Below are 12,897 nucleotides of genomic sequence, written 5' to 3'. Positions count from 1 at the left end.
TAGCAAGAATCCATCAGAATGGGCAATAATCTGACTTCTTTGCAGTTAATAATTAAGTTCCTCCTACAAAGCACCACTGATATAATTAAATTTAGTTTCTAACTCAAGATTAACAGCTTCACTTTGGTCCTTGCTATAGCCTTTCCTTTAGAGAGACACCAGCTTGGATATGAGGATATGACCATTTGTGCCCTCTCTGTCTCTGCAGAGGTGACTCCTACACTCTTGCTTTTCCTGTTGCCTCACTCGCTCTGCCCATGGCCCTGCAGAGTAGGAGGGGAGTAGGAAGAACTAGTCAAGCACAAAACCTCACTGAACAGCCAGAGACACCCAGCAACTGACCAGCAGCTTTAGAGCAGAGTAGAACACAGAGCTCATGTCAGTAATTTCAAAGCAAAATCAGGGAAAAGGCCATAAATAAAACCTTTCTGCAAACACCGTCTTCTGTTTCACAGTCCTATATTTCGTGCCTCAGTGCCTGTACACAGTACTCTGGGAGCATCCTCAAAAATGGTGAGCAAACTGAAAATCTTTGATCCACTACATGGCAGAACATACCAAAGCTTTTCTTTTTCCCTCTTAAAATCTTGTGTTATAGGTTCAAAGCATTTTGAACAGAGTGGAGTTTAGTGTATTTTGTTCTTCCTGACAATCCCAAAATACAATCTCATAGCAGCTTGTTAAAATAAAGCTGTTTTGCTGTTTTAAAAGAGGGAATGTGGCAAGTTGCCACATTCCAGTTAAGCAATTTCCTACAGTTGACTTTTTTTTAATGCATGTTTTTTTCAGCCATGTCCCTACTCTTGTTTTCACTGCAAGAAGCCAAAAAAAACCCCAGACAAGACAGAAGCCCCCACCTCTGTATTAATGCTTGAAGCAAACTCCCCTTTCTGAGTCTCATCATGAGAACAGAACATGGAGCCTTGGCACAGGGGACTGTAGTGTATGTGGCAAGCTGGAATTTTTAAGAACTGTGGCTTTTTTTGGAAATAGCATTTTCCTTCATGGGGGTAGATTTGCCCTTTTTTCTTGTGGCAGCCCTCAGCAGCAGCTCAGCAGTAGCGTCGTTGGGAACCCTCCCTTAGAGACTCCAGGCTGTGCTGAGGAATGAGTGGGCAGTGGCTCTGCAGTTGGAGGCAGCGAGGCTCGCTCCAAATGCCAGGTTCCTCCTCGCTGCAGGAGGGGAGCAGGACATGCCTCGCTGAGTTCAGTGGGTGGATGCATGTCCTGCGAAATTGGGGTTTGGCAGGTGCACGTAAAAACTGAGTAACTGATTTAAGAACATCTGCTGAGTAATTGAAAAGGAAGAGCAGGCAAGTCCTCAAGGTAGTGAGTAATGCTACAGCTTCCTATTTCTGGGTGACTGTGCTCAGTCCTCTCCCTTTCTCTTTTCAGCTGAAGAAAATGATTGGCAGTGGCTGTGCTGAAGAGGCAAGACTGGACATGCAGGGGCTTTGCAGGCAGGCCATGGAAATGGGCTCCAGAGCCTGAGGGGCAGCCTGAGCAGCCAGACTGCTTGTGTTGAGCTCCCAAATGCCTGTGTTTGTAACCCAGCCCAGCACAGGGCTGAGCTGTACTGCTGGGGAAACAGGCAGTGCGGGCAGGACCTCGTCCTGCATTCAGGGAAATCAGGGCATCTGGAGGTTTCAGATAACTTCAGTGTTCTTTGAATGAGATCACGGCTGGAAAGCTAATAATAATCTGCTGCTGATTATTTGCACTTTCAAGATTATACTGTAAACGGTCTAGTTGAATTTATAAATTTCCTTTGCCAAAACACAAAAGAGAAATAAAACTATCTATGAAGGAACGATGGAGGTAGAAAGGTTGTTTTCCTTCTTTTTGTTTAAGACATTTTTGGATTCAGAAGCTGGTTCTAAAGTAAGACTGCTAATGCTTAGGGAATCCTGCTATTTTGTTTGCTCATCTCATGATGGCTGAGCAGTGTAAGTTTTGCATCTGTGGAAATCCTCAGAGCAGCTGAGCTGTGGAAGGATAGCTCACGTGCTCTATTTTCAAGCAAGCCAGATATTAGGAACGCTGAGTGCGGGCACTGACTTTTTGCCTGTGAGACAGGTAAGCAGCTGTCTGCAGCACTGCTGGATCCCTTAGCCATTTATAGGCCTTTGCTGTGTTTCTGGCCTTGTTACTCTGGAGGAGTGTTAGAAAGAATTACTCCCAGTAGTGTTTTACATCACACCTGGCAGGAGGTGTCGTAGAGTAGCAATGGCATTTAGAGTCTTCCGCTGTACAGGTGTGGCATTGCAGCTTTCTACAGCATCCTCAGAATCCAGGGTTTTCAGTAATGCCGAACTTACCCATCTTCCTTTTGGAGAGATCAAGGTGAAATACTGTAAGCAAAAGGAGTCGGACAAACCCATGAGTGATCTTTGTGTAACGATGCAGAGCTGCCTGGCTGCAGTGAAAAATCTCAACTCTTGTGGCATGAATTTGTATCCAGCACTCAGAGCTGTCCGCTGGCAGGCAGAGAAGTACAACATAGAATCCCTTTGTGTTTCCCTTGCTCTTTAGGAGGGGAGTATTTCCATGACAGAATAGCACACAGGCTGTTACAATGGCTTTTTCTTTTCTCCTCAGCAGTTAGGGTTTTGTGTGTTTCTGGTTGCTGTGGCTCAGCACAGTGAGTCCCTCCTCTGGTCTGAGCTGGGGCAGCTGAAACCCTGAACCCAGAGACTGCTCAGCTTCTCTCCAGCACATAATCAGAGGAGATACTTTAAGACAAAAGGGATGTAACCCAGCACAAGGAATGCAAAGGGCTGATGAAGAAGTGTTCTGCAGAGTATTTCCTAAAGAGCCTGTAGAGCATGAAAAGCAAAAAGAGAAGTGGAATGAAAGCAAGCAAGTGTATAAATCACTCTTTAGAAATGTTTCTTACAGGCTGATGCCCTGGGATTTTTTCTGAATTGTGGAAGTGGTGGCAAGTGTGAGAACTTTGCTGCTCTAAAGGCCTTTTTCTAATCCCCAACTGGAGCAAAAAAGTCAGGCTCAGATTTTTCACAAATTCTGCATAAAATACTTTTTGGACACACAAGCAGAATGCTTGAACTCTGAACCTGAACTGGCACATTTCCTTCCATTGTACATTTAATGTAGATTTTTATTAGAAGAATATGTTTTGACCACTTTAATTTGCTTCCATAGAATGCTTTGAAATGAGAAACTTGGTTTTAGCCAACTGTCACAATTCAGTTCTCTTAAATGAACAAAACCAAAGGAAAACCAACCCGAACCTCCTGTTCTGCTTAGGTACAGAGACAAATGTGCTGTGTGAAGTTTCTGTGGAAATTCACAAAAGTAATGGATATTGTACCTGCCTGAAAGATGCTGAGCTTGGAGCTTGTTATCTTTGTGCTCTTTTTTCAAGTGTTGATTAAAATCTTTCCAGGTTGCTGTATGATGCCAAGCTGTTGCAGAACTGTCTGGTGTATGGCCAATTGCTGCTTACCAGTCCCCTCTGTATTTTTCCTCATACAACTATTACTGGGTCAGCAGCTGTACTTTCCTCTGCTTTCTAAGTGAGCACAACATGGTTTAGGTGAAAGTCAGTCACAAGAAAAAATCTTTTTTGGGGTGGGAATCTGGGTTCAGGTTGCCTGCACTCTAAATCCTGTATTTGTATTTAATTAATGATAGAAACCCCACATGGTTGCTACGGGCAAATGTGAACCAGTAAGAGAGAGCCCCAAGGAGATTTTAGGAAAAACAAAATGTGAGCAGTGAGCCATGGCAGCTTTCTCACTCAGTGTCTGTGAAAAGAGAAATGTGACCCCAGTCCTTGCCAAAATAGCTCAATTCTTTCTAGCAGAAACCCAATAATTGGGAGCATTTCAGAGAATACAGTTTCTTAGCTGAGATTTCCCAGGGTGCAGAGACAGAACGTCTTCAGCTCCAAGAGCTGCAACCTGCTCCCACAGAGATTTAACACTTTTCTGCGTTAACCTCTTCCCCAAAGCCCGGCCCAGCAGCAGTCTGGGGAACTGTGTGTGCCGGGGAGGAGGGGAAGGTGGAACTCTTGAAGTGCTGGAATAACTGAGTCAAACAAGCAGAGGATTTGATTTTGTTGTGTTTTGTTTCCTTCCCTTGGTCTGCTAATACGCCTGAGAACAAGCTGCTAATCTGTCTCATTTCCCAGCCAGTACGTGAGGGAATGGTAGAGACTGGAGGTTTGTGCTTTTATTTTATTGAGGCTACAGAAATAGAAATGTGTAAGACAAAAGGGAGATGGTTGGGAAGGCAAGGGGAAGAAAAATGGGAAAAACCCTTTGGGATTAGGGACAGCATCCTGGGCAGTAAAATGCTCCATTGAGGGAGCTTGGTTCCTTCGGAGACCTCTCAGTTCTGTCCTGGGGAGTGTTCAGGCCTCATCCAAGGTGTTCCCCGTAGAGCTCACTGCCTGTGAAAGCTCAGGGTGCTCAGGACCTGGCAGAATGAGGCTTGCAATGAGGAAGGGGAAGTGCAGGGGACCTACAATTAGTCATTCTCTTCCTGACCTTGCTGAAGGAAGTGTCTGGCTTTATGTTGTCTGCTGTAAACTGTCCTTTATTTAGGCTCTAAGTTTACACATGCACTGCTTGTTGGTGTCTTTATTTCCACTTCCTGCACCATCAGTCGAGTATACCTGAGAGTTCTTTCAAAGATGTGTGAGAATGATTAGTGCCATCGTAAAAACTATGGAGGATATTCTCTTTAAAGGCGTTTTAAGTGCCTGAGTGGTATTCTTCACAGCAGGGTAAATCCATCGGCCTGCTCAATGGCCATGCACCAACTCCAGGAGGGATGGGAAATGTGAACAGGTCTGTAGGGCAGTTTGGAGTAAAAATATCCTTCAGGAGAGGCTTAGGGCAAGAGGAGGTTGCTGTGCTCTATATGGAAACACAGCCAAGCCTGATGAAGCGTGGCTGAGGTGAAGAAGCTCCCTGGGTGCTGGAGAGCTGTGAGCTGAGAGGAGCAGAGCTGCAGATCTGATGTGGCAGCAGCAGGGCTGTGCTCAGCAAATGGCAAGTACAGTTCTTAGTCTTGCAGAATGCTCTCAGTCATTCTGTTACACTTGTGTGTCCTTGCGTTGCAAAGGAAGGGGGAGGGCTTTAATTTTCAGTGTTCAGTGAGTGTGAAGTCTCTGATCTTTAAGCAGAGGACTGTTCCTGTAGCTGCATTAGGCTCGGATGCCTCGCTGGGATGAAATCTTTGAAGAGAGTCATGTTATGAGGCTCAGGGAACTACTTGATTGTGCAGTTTCATCTTCCCACTCTTAACTGGGAAGGCCTCAACTGAGTGTTTATAGCCTCAGTAGATGGGATTGTGAAAAAGAGAGGAGGGGATAAGAAAAGGAGTGGTATGTGGCCTCCAAGTGACCCAGAAATGATGCTGTCTGCATCATCTGACAAAGCAGAAATAACATACTGTAGTGTTTGGGCAGTGGCTATTGTGTCAGCCTCAGGCATGACTGAGGGTTCAAAGGAAAATCCATCCATCTGGTGTTCCATCTCTCCCGACCCCTCTGCCTCTCTGTGCTTGTATTTACCAGCTTCTCCTAAGGCTTCTCCCCCACCAGCACACCTTGCCTGCATGCTTTCCTGCTGCCTTGTGCTGGGTCCTGTTTTGCAGGGTTTGTTTAGCAATGCATTGAGAAACAATTTCCTTTTCTGTTACAAGCAAGGCCAAAGTCCCTCAGCAGCACAGCCGGGTCCTGCAGGAGCAGCAGGGCACCCAAGGGAGCAAAACTCTGGCTACTGTTTCAGCACAGCAAAAACCAGAAACCAGCCCTCACATTCTGGACAGGTGTCCTGCTCACTGCCATGCTTCTTGCTGAATGAGTCAGCTGGGTTCAAGTAGAGAATGTGAATTCCACAGGCTGCAGGTCAGAGTCTGATGTTTAAGTGAGCCCCTTTTCTCAGATAAATAAAAAAAACCTCAAATAAGCAAATGACTTTGCTGCCAGATATTTCTGTGCAACATTTTGTCTAATACCTATTTTACCATGCATGGCTGGTGAAAATACAGGTCACAATATCATCTTTTAGTAGCTTCAGTTCTGTTGATTTTGTGGGCATAGCCATGTGGGTGACAAACGGAGTGACCTAATTTTTTAGGATACAAATAATTCCTTGAAATGAAATGTGTTGCTTTTCTTCTTCTTCCTTTGGGTTGTGAATTTTGCTCCTGTGAAGATCCTGTGTTTGCCTTGGAAAGAGGTGATTGAGTTTCATGCTGATCTCAAGGTAGTTTGGAAGTTTGTGAGACTGTGAGACTCTCCAGCTGAATCCTGCATTATGTTACTGTTCCTAATGGAAGCACAGATGGGAAGGATGGTTTTCTATGTGGCTGAACGAAGTGTTCTATGAACAGGTTTGGATCAGATTTCACTGCAAATTGAGCATATGTCATGTGAAAAGGGTACAGACCCACTCTCTCAGTTTAACCAAGCAGATTTGGTTCTAAACCAGTCAAAACCAGGCTGTGATTCAATTCTCCCTATGCTGGAAAGGGAACACTTCACACTGTTGTCAGGTATCTTTATACCTACAGGCACAAGGATCGAGTTCTCTGAACACAGCGGGGAAATGAGAATTTCTGAGGCTGCAGTTGGTGCTCAGTGATGCTGTGATCAGATGTTGATAACAATCCAGATAGCCGGGGGCATTCAGATGAGTCAGCTGTTGAGAGCTTGAGTTCACAAAGGAGCAGCTCAGTGCTCTGTGGGGCAGAGCTGCAGACACGGTTGGGTTGTTGTCAGCTGAAGGGCCCTGCAGACCCTCACACTGGAGCAGAACTGGTTTGTGTGGTTGGCTGCACAGCACGGAGAGGCCTGTCCTGTGCCTGCAGATCCCGGGCAGAGCTGAGCCTAGATCCTGTCCTGTGTCCTGTGATCCCCCACCCACCTGCTCCTGGCACCGGGAAAACCTCGGCACTATTTCTGTGCAATGATTCCTCGGCCTTATTCTGGTCCCCTCCAGTCGGGCACTTGTCCTGCTGTATTCCTTGGAGACTCCTCTGGCCCCAGAGCAGTGTTCAGGCTCAACAGCACTCTGATCACACCTGAGATTGCCTTGATTCCTGCTTTCCAGGAAGGTTCTGCTCAGGACATGCTCAGCATCGCTCCATTTCAGTCCCAGCTGGAGAACCCAGCCAGCACTTCCACCACTTTGGTGTTTGCTATTTCCACCAGTTTGGCATTCCTACCCGGTCGCTGCGGCATCTGGGGGACTTGTTAGCTCTGTTGTACACCTTTCTCCAAAGCCCACAAGGGCAGGGCTGCTTTTGAGGCTGTTTCTGAGATGGACCCTGAGGCAGAGCAGGCACTGACCCTGTATTTGGAGTGGCCACGGTGGGTGCCTCGCACGGGGAGGGGTTGGTTCCTTGTGTGGGCACCTGCACAGGGCCTTTCTGAGCTCTCCAGGGCCCAGGCTCTGCCCCAGCTCTCTGTGCTGTATAACAGTGACATCCTGGGTCTTTCCCTTGCATGGATCAACCCTGCTGCATGCTTTTTTCACTTTAAACTGGATGACTTTGAGAAAGTGCCCTGAAGTATCCTCACATGCTGCTGCTCTCCCAATGGCTGGTGAGATCTTTATCAATTTCTCACATGGTTGCCAAGCATGAGTTCAGAGACAAATTTAGCAAGCCCAATTCTGACATTTTTGTGTTCTGTTCAGTGCTCAGGTGGCCTAGGAGGTTTTTTTTGTCTGACATTGGGTTTGTGTATATAATGGCACTGGGGAAAATAGATAAGAGTCAGCTGAAGCACTTTCACTGGATGCCTTCAGATGACTCATCTGACTTTCCCCAGTGGCCCGTGCAGGTAAACTCCAGTTCAGAAGTTTTGTCTTCTGTTTCAGGAGGCAGAAATGCAGAACCTCCCTCAGGCTTTGGTCCTCATCTGGCCAGTGCAGTGTCCTGCGGCACCAGGAGCTGCTGGGGTGCTTCAGAGAGTGCTCCCTGCCCTCTGGGCTGGTTCTTGGCAGGAGGTTAGTAGAGGAGTTCCTTGCTGATTAATTCCTGTCTGAGGCAAGATAGATGATTTGCATTTCTCTTAGCCACATGCAAGAGCTGGGCCATACATTGATCTGATCCTGTTAAAGCCTCAGCCACCAGCTGGGTAAATTGCAGGGCAGGATGTGGTTGTAGCCTTGGAAGTTTCGGTGTAAGCTCATATTTATTGTCTCCTCCAATGCTGCCAGGCTCCCTGAGATTTCATCTCTGGGCACAGGAGCAATAGGATCTGCTTTTGACCATGTGCTTGATTTGTTGATTAAATCATGACAGTTGTTTGCTTTGGGTATTGCAAAACTCCTCTTCTAAACATTGCATATGTTTCAAGTCAACAAGAAAAGTTGCAGGCTTCACTGAGCAGATTATAAGTTTTGTGGAAGTGTGAAAACATGGCATTTGGTTGTGAAATGTATGATTGAACCAAACTTGGTCTCCAACTGTTGATATTCTGACGAAATCTTGGCTAGCACTTTGGTATAGTAGAGTTCCTCTGCCTGTCCCCAAGTTGTTTAATTTATAATTATCATTCTGTAGCTTGGTTTCTCTCTTTTTTTTCCTTCTTTTTTTCTTCCTTTTTTCTTTTCTTTTCTTTTTTTTCTTTTCTTTTTTTTTTTTTTTTTGTGAATTGAAAAAGATTATTTTTGCTGCATTTATAGGGTATTTCAAGATATGTAGATTAAAAGCATGAGACTAAGCCACAGAAGGCTTAAAAAAAATGCAGGCTCTTCTAGCCTTTGCTCCTTTTCCCCTGTTTATTTGAATAAAGTGCATTGAATTCAGACTGGATTTTGACTAAGTGCAGAAGCTGCAATTGGTTTAATGCCTTTTAGTGACTCTGGAACAAGATGCCACTTTTCTAAACATGAATAAAACATACTTGACAAGAAGCTGGGGGAGAGTTACCCCCAAATGCATGAAACTTGATTTCTCTGCTTAGACACTGTAACTATTAACAATCTCTGACAAATGAAGTTAGAATGTGATTCCTGATCAGTTAACCAGAGGTCAGAAATACTTGCACTGCAGTTTGACTACCGAATTCTTTCAGCTCTTCCTTGTAGCATCTGCTGAACTCTGCACCCTGATGTCAGTGATCTGGTTTTACAGATGCTTTCCTGTGCCTTGTCTGCAGAAGTGCAGCTCAAAAACTTGTGGGCATTTGCTTTTTGTTTATTGTCCTCTAAAGTCCCAACTGTTGGCTTGAGGTCATGGATATGGGCAGACTTGCATCTCAAGAGATCTGCTGTTTATTTTGTAGAAATAAATAAAAAAGTACAATCTTGGCAGTTTTCTCCTAAACTTCTTGGACCTGCTTCTCATCTGTGCTGTAAAGGGATCTTTTAAAGGTGCTGTAAGGAGCAGCTGGCAGCATGTGCCCTTCTCAGAGCAATGAGAACTGGTGTCCTGGCCATCAGCTGCACCAGGCAGAGCAGCAGGGCTCTGCCCTGGAATCAGTGATTTCCTCCAGCTGCTGTGTATCCTGTCTCTCTGTTCTTGTCCTTTCCCATCTCTGTGGGTTCAAGGCAGTTGGAGTATTGCTGCTTCTGGTGTGGGGTTTGCCATTTGTGATGAGTAGGACGTGCCATTTAGCAAGCAGGCAGTGGGTAGCTACTATTGGCTTTATCTCTCGGTCTAGTTTGTGGTTGGAGACCTGTGTGCTTGGTTGTGGGTTTTTATGTGCGTCACTGAACCCAGAATTTTTATTATATTCTCAGAAAAGGGTTTTGCAACAGTTCAGCTATTAAAGCCAAACCATGTAGTTTAGTTAAAAGTCTGGGCAGGAAACAACAAAATGAAATTCATCCTAGGGGAGAAGCGTGGTGCATGTAGGCTGGGAAGAGAATGCAAATACACTATTTATGGGACATGGGGAAAACAGAATTGGACTTGAAGAGTAAATGCGAAGGAGTTATCCAGGAAAAACCAGCCTTGGCCCTCTGAGACACTTAGACCTGTGCTGCCAGACTGTTTGTCCATTTTGGAGAATTTGTTTTATCCCAACAAAGAAGCAAAGTTTGACATCGAAATCCGTGCTGCACAGAGTCCCTCCCAGCAGTGTCCTTTAGGAGTTTATGCTATGGATGGCACTTGGGAAGGGGAAGTTCTTGAAGCAGTATTTTTTTTAAGCAGTACCAAAACAGCTGAAGCCAGCACCTGCTCCAGGGAGTTCCTGCAGGATGGGCAGGCAGAGCTATGGGCAGGGAGAAGGGGAGGGATGAGTGCATTTGCTCCTGGTCGGACAGATCGGGTCAGTGGCAGAGCCAGGAGTGCAGCCCAGCTCTATTCTCTTACTCATGTGATGCTTCTGGTGTTACACTGAAGTTGGCCAGGAGAACTGCTGTGAGGAGTGCAAAAGCAGTGGCTGTACCTCAGCAGTATCCTGCCTCGAGCAGCGTGCTGTCCTCGTGACGCTGCACGCTGGAATTGGATAACGTGGGGCACGCACTTTCTGTATCGTTTCTTTTACATAATTTGTGATTTTTCATTTATAAATAGATGCTAAGCCCTTCTTGCCTTACACTATGCTTTTTGGAACAGAATCAGACACCTCCATTGCCTGCAGTTCCCTGCTTTATTCTGGATCTTGTGCTACTTTTAGGGCATTTGCCTGTAATTAGTGTTCCATAAAACTAAGTGTGGAGCTCTGGCTTTACAGAGTATGCTGATAGCTCATCCTTCTTCCAGGAAAAAGAAATCTTTCCTGATGGGAGATCCTACACTAAAATAACAGATTACAGTCAGACTGCAGAGCCGAGCTGCTGCTTTACACACAGGCCCATCAGGGCTGGCTGTACCAGTTCCAAAATCACTATGCAATCTTACCTCTGTCCCTAGGTGCTCTGCAACCCTGAGGCATGCCCAGGGAATGGGGATGGGTGAGGTGAGCCAGGGGCAGCAGCAAGAACATCCAGCAGTGCCCTGGGAATTCCATGTTGGGCTCACAAACACGCGCTGGCTGGTTTGCCTGGGGCTGGGTGTTGTGGTTGCAGTTTGTGTATCAGAACACATATCGTCACTGACCCTTCCCTCGAGTGGCCTCTGAAAAAAGACAAGGCTTGGGTGATTTCTGTCTTCCTTCTCTTTTCCATGACATAGCTATTGCACAGTTGGGAAGCTGTTTTTCATTTGTGTAGGCTGATTTTTGGCATGCTGGGGGCTGTTGAGTCGACAAACTTCCTGCAGCCTCTTCTTTCTGTCTTTCCTGAAGGGCCTTTGCCCATCTACTCATCCCAGCCTGCCCAGTGTCAGTGTCCATAGAGGGGAAAAGCACCCTGAGAAGAAAGAAAACTTAAACCAAGCCCTGAGCAGGAAAATACTTGGAACAGCATCTCCAAGCTCCTTTCTGCCATGGGTGTGAACAGGAGCGCTCTGTGGACCGGCTGTCGTGGGAAAGGATGTGTGACAGTGAGAAAGCAGAAGGTCAGGACTGAGGCAGCCGGTGACACGTGTGTGCCAGGGGCTGCCTGGAGGATCCGAGCTCCCGTGCTCCAGAGCCAGGGGAACTCGGGGCAGGGCACAGACGAGGGGCCGGTGTGGACAGAGGGCAGCCAGGAGCAGGTTTGGATCCCGGCACAGCCAGCAGCACAGCCAGCAGCAGCGTGTGCCCATCACACAGTGCCCAGCACATGGCACACACAGCTGGCACAGAGCAGCAGCACGGCAGCCACTGGGGCCCAGGCACTGCTGAGCCCAGGGCCAGTCCCTCCCGAGGCCAGCCCTGCCCTGCTCTGCAGTGTGGGTCTGGCCAGAGGAAGCAGACAAAGGGAGGAAAAAAAGGAAGTGCTGTCAGCCCCTTTGTATAAAAAGAGGTACTGAGAACAAGTGATTGGGATTTCCAGTTCCTTGTAGCTCTGGTGCTCCAAAGCAGTGTTGGGCAGTTGTGGTGAAAAGGCTCCTCTGGTTTCAGCAGGGTGGTCAGAGTGTGAATGCAGAGGAATGGCTGAGTTTCTAGGACATGGCAGTCTTGGATTGCCTCTCCTGGGAATGGCAGTGCTTTGCATTGCTCTGGGCATTGCAGGAGTTGGAATAACTTCGATATTTACACACTTTTTGATAAATCTCAAACAGCATGGCACTGCTGTCAGAATTCAGTGTGTGGGCAGAGACAAACTTGTTATACCTGCTAGTTGTAAGGAATCGATTGCTCATAAAACATACTAACCTCAACTAACTTCATAGGAAAGCACTTGAACTGTAAGAGGAGACACATTATAATGGTCAAAGAATCCGTGTTTGTTTTTTCCTTTACATTTTCAGTCTGATCTTGTCCCAGATGCTAAAATTTGTTGACTAAGAACATGTTTTGGTTTATAAATCATGGATCAACTAACTTGCTTTGAGGCATTGTTTTGTTAGGAAGGTTTTGAAGCTTAAGCCTGCCCCATGGGAATGTGTGTCACAGTGAGCAATCTTGGGAGAGTGTTTTCTTTTTGATAAGCAAACATAAGACATTAATAATACTCCTTTTTGCTGTTTTATTCTTCTGCGCCTAAAATAAAGGATTTTGTGTAGTGCATTTGCCATGAGATGGTCAGGTGATAAAAGCTTTGGAATAAAACTTTAGAATAGAATAGAAAATGCAAAGTGATCATCTAGTCCAACTGCCTGAATTTTTGTTCTCTTAAGTTAGCTGCTTTTAATGTTGATTTTGTAATAGAAATGCCCATCAGATAACAGGCCTCAGAGTCTTTGGGTACTTTGGCTATTCCTGCCTCAGTAACCTTATAGCCCAAATGCAGACCAGATGTAGGAGGATTCAACAAACGTACAGGACGAACAGATGAGCAGGCAGCAGTCCTGCAGGCTGGACTAGTGGTGCCCACATCATCCCAGATGAGGCTGTGTGTACGTGTGCAGTGCCTGCAAACTGACCGTAATTATTGGTTC

The 12,897-nt window shown here is 46.2% G+C and overlaps 1 protein-coding gene across 4 annotated transcripts in view; it reads left to right on the top strand.

The window, feature by feature from the left end:
- The window catches only part of KSR1 (kinase suppressor of ras 1), a 50,250-nt gene that overhangs the window by 13,815 nt on the left and 23,538 nt on the right, over window positions 1–12,897 (top strand). The window lies entirely within an intron of this gene.

This window comes from Corvus moneduloides, chromosome 20 (assembly GCF_009650955.1).
Source record: "Corvus moneduloides isolate bCorMon1 chromosome 20, bCorMon1.pri, whole genome shotgun sequence".
Taxonomy (NCBI): domain Eukaryota; kingdom Metazoa; phylum Chordata; class Aves; order Passeriformes; family Corvidae; genus Corvus; species Corvus moneduloides.
The sequence above is the reverse complement of the archived record's forward strand: the minus strand, read 5'-3'. Positions and strand labels throughout refer to the sequence as shown.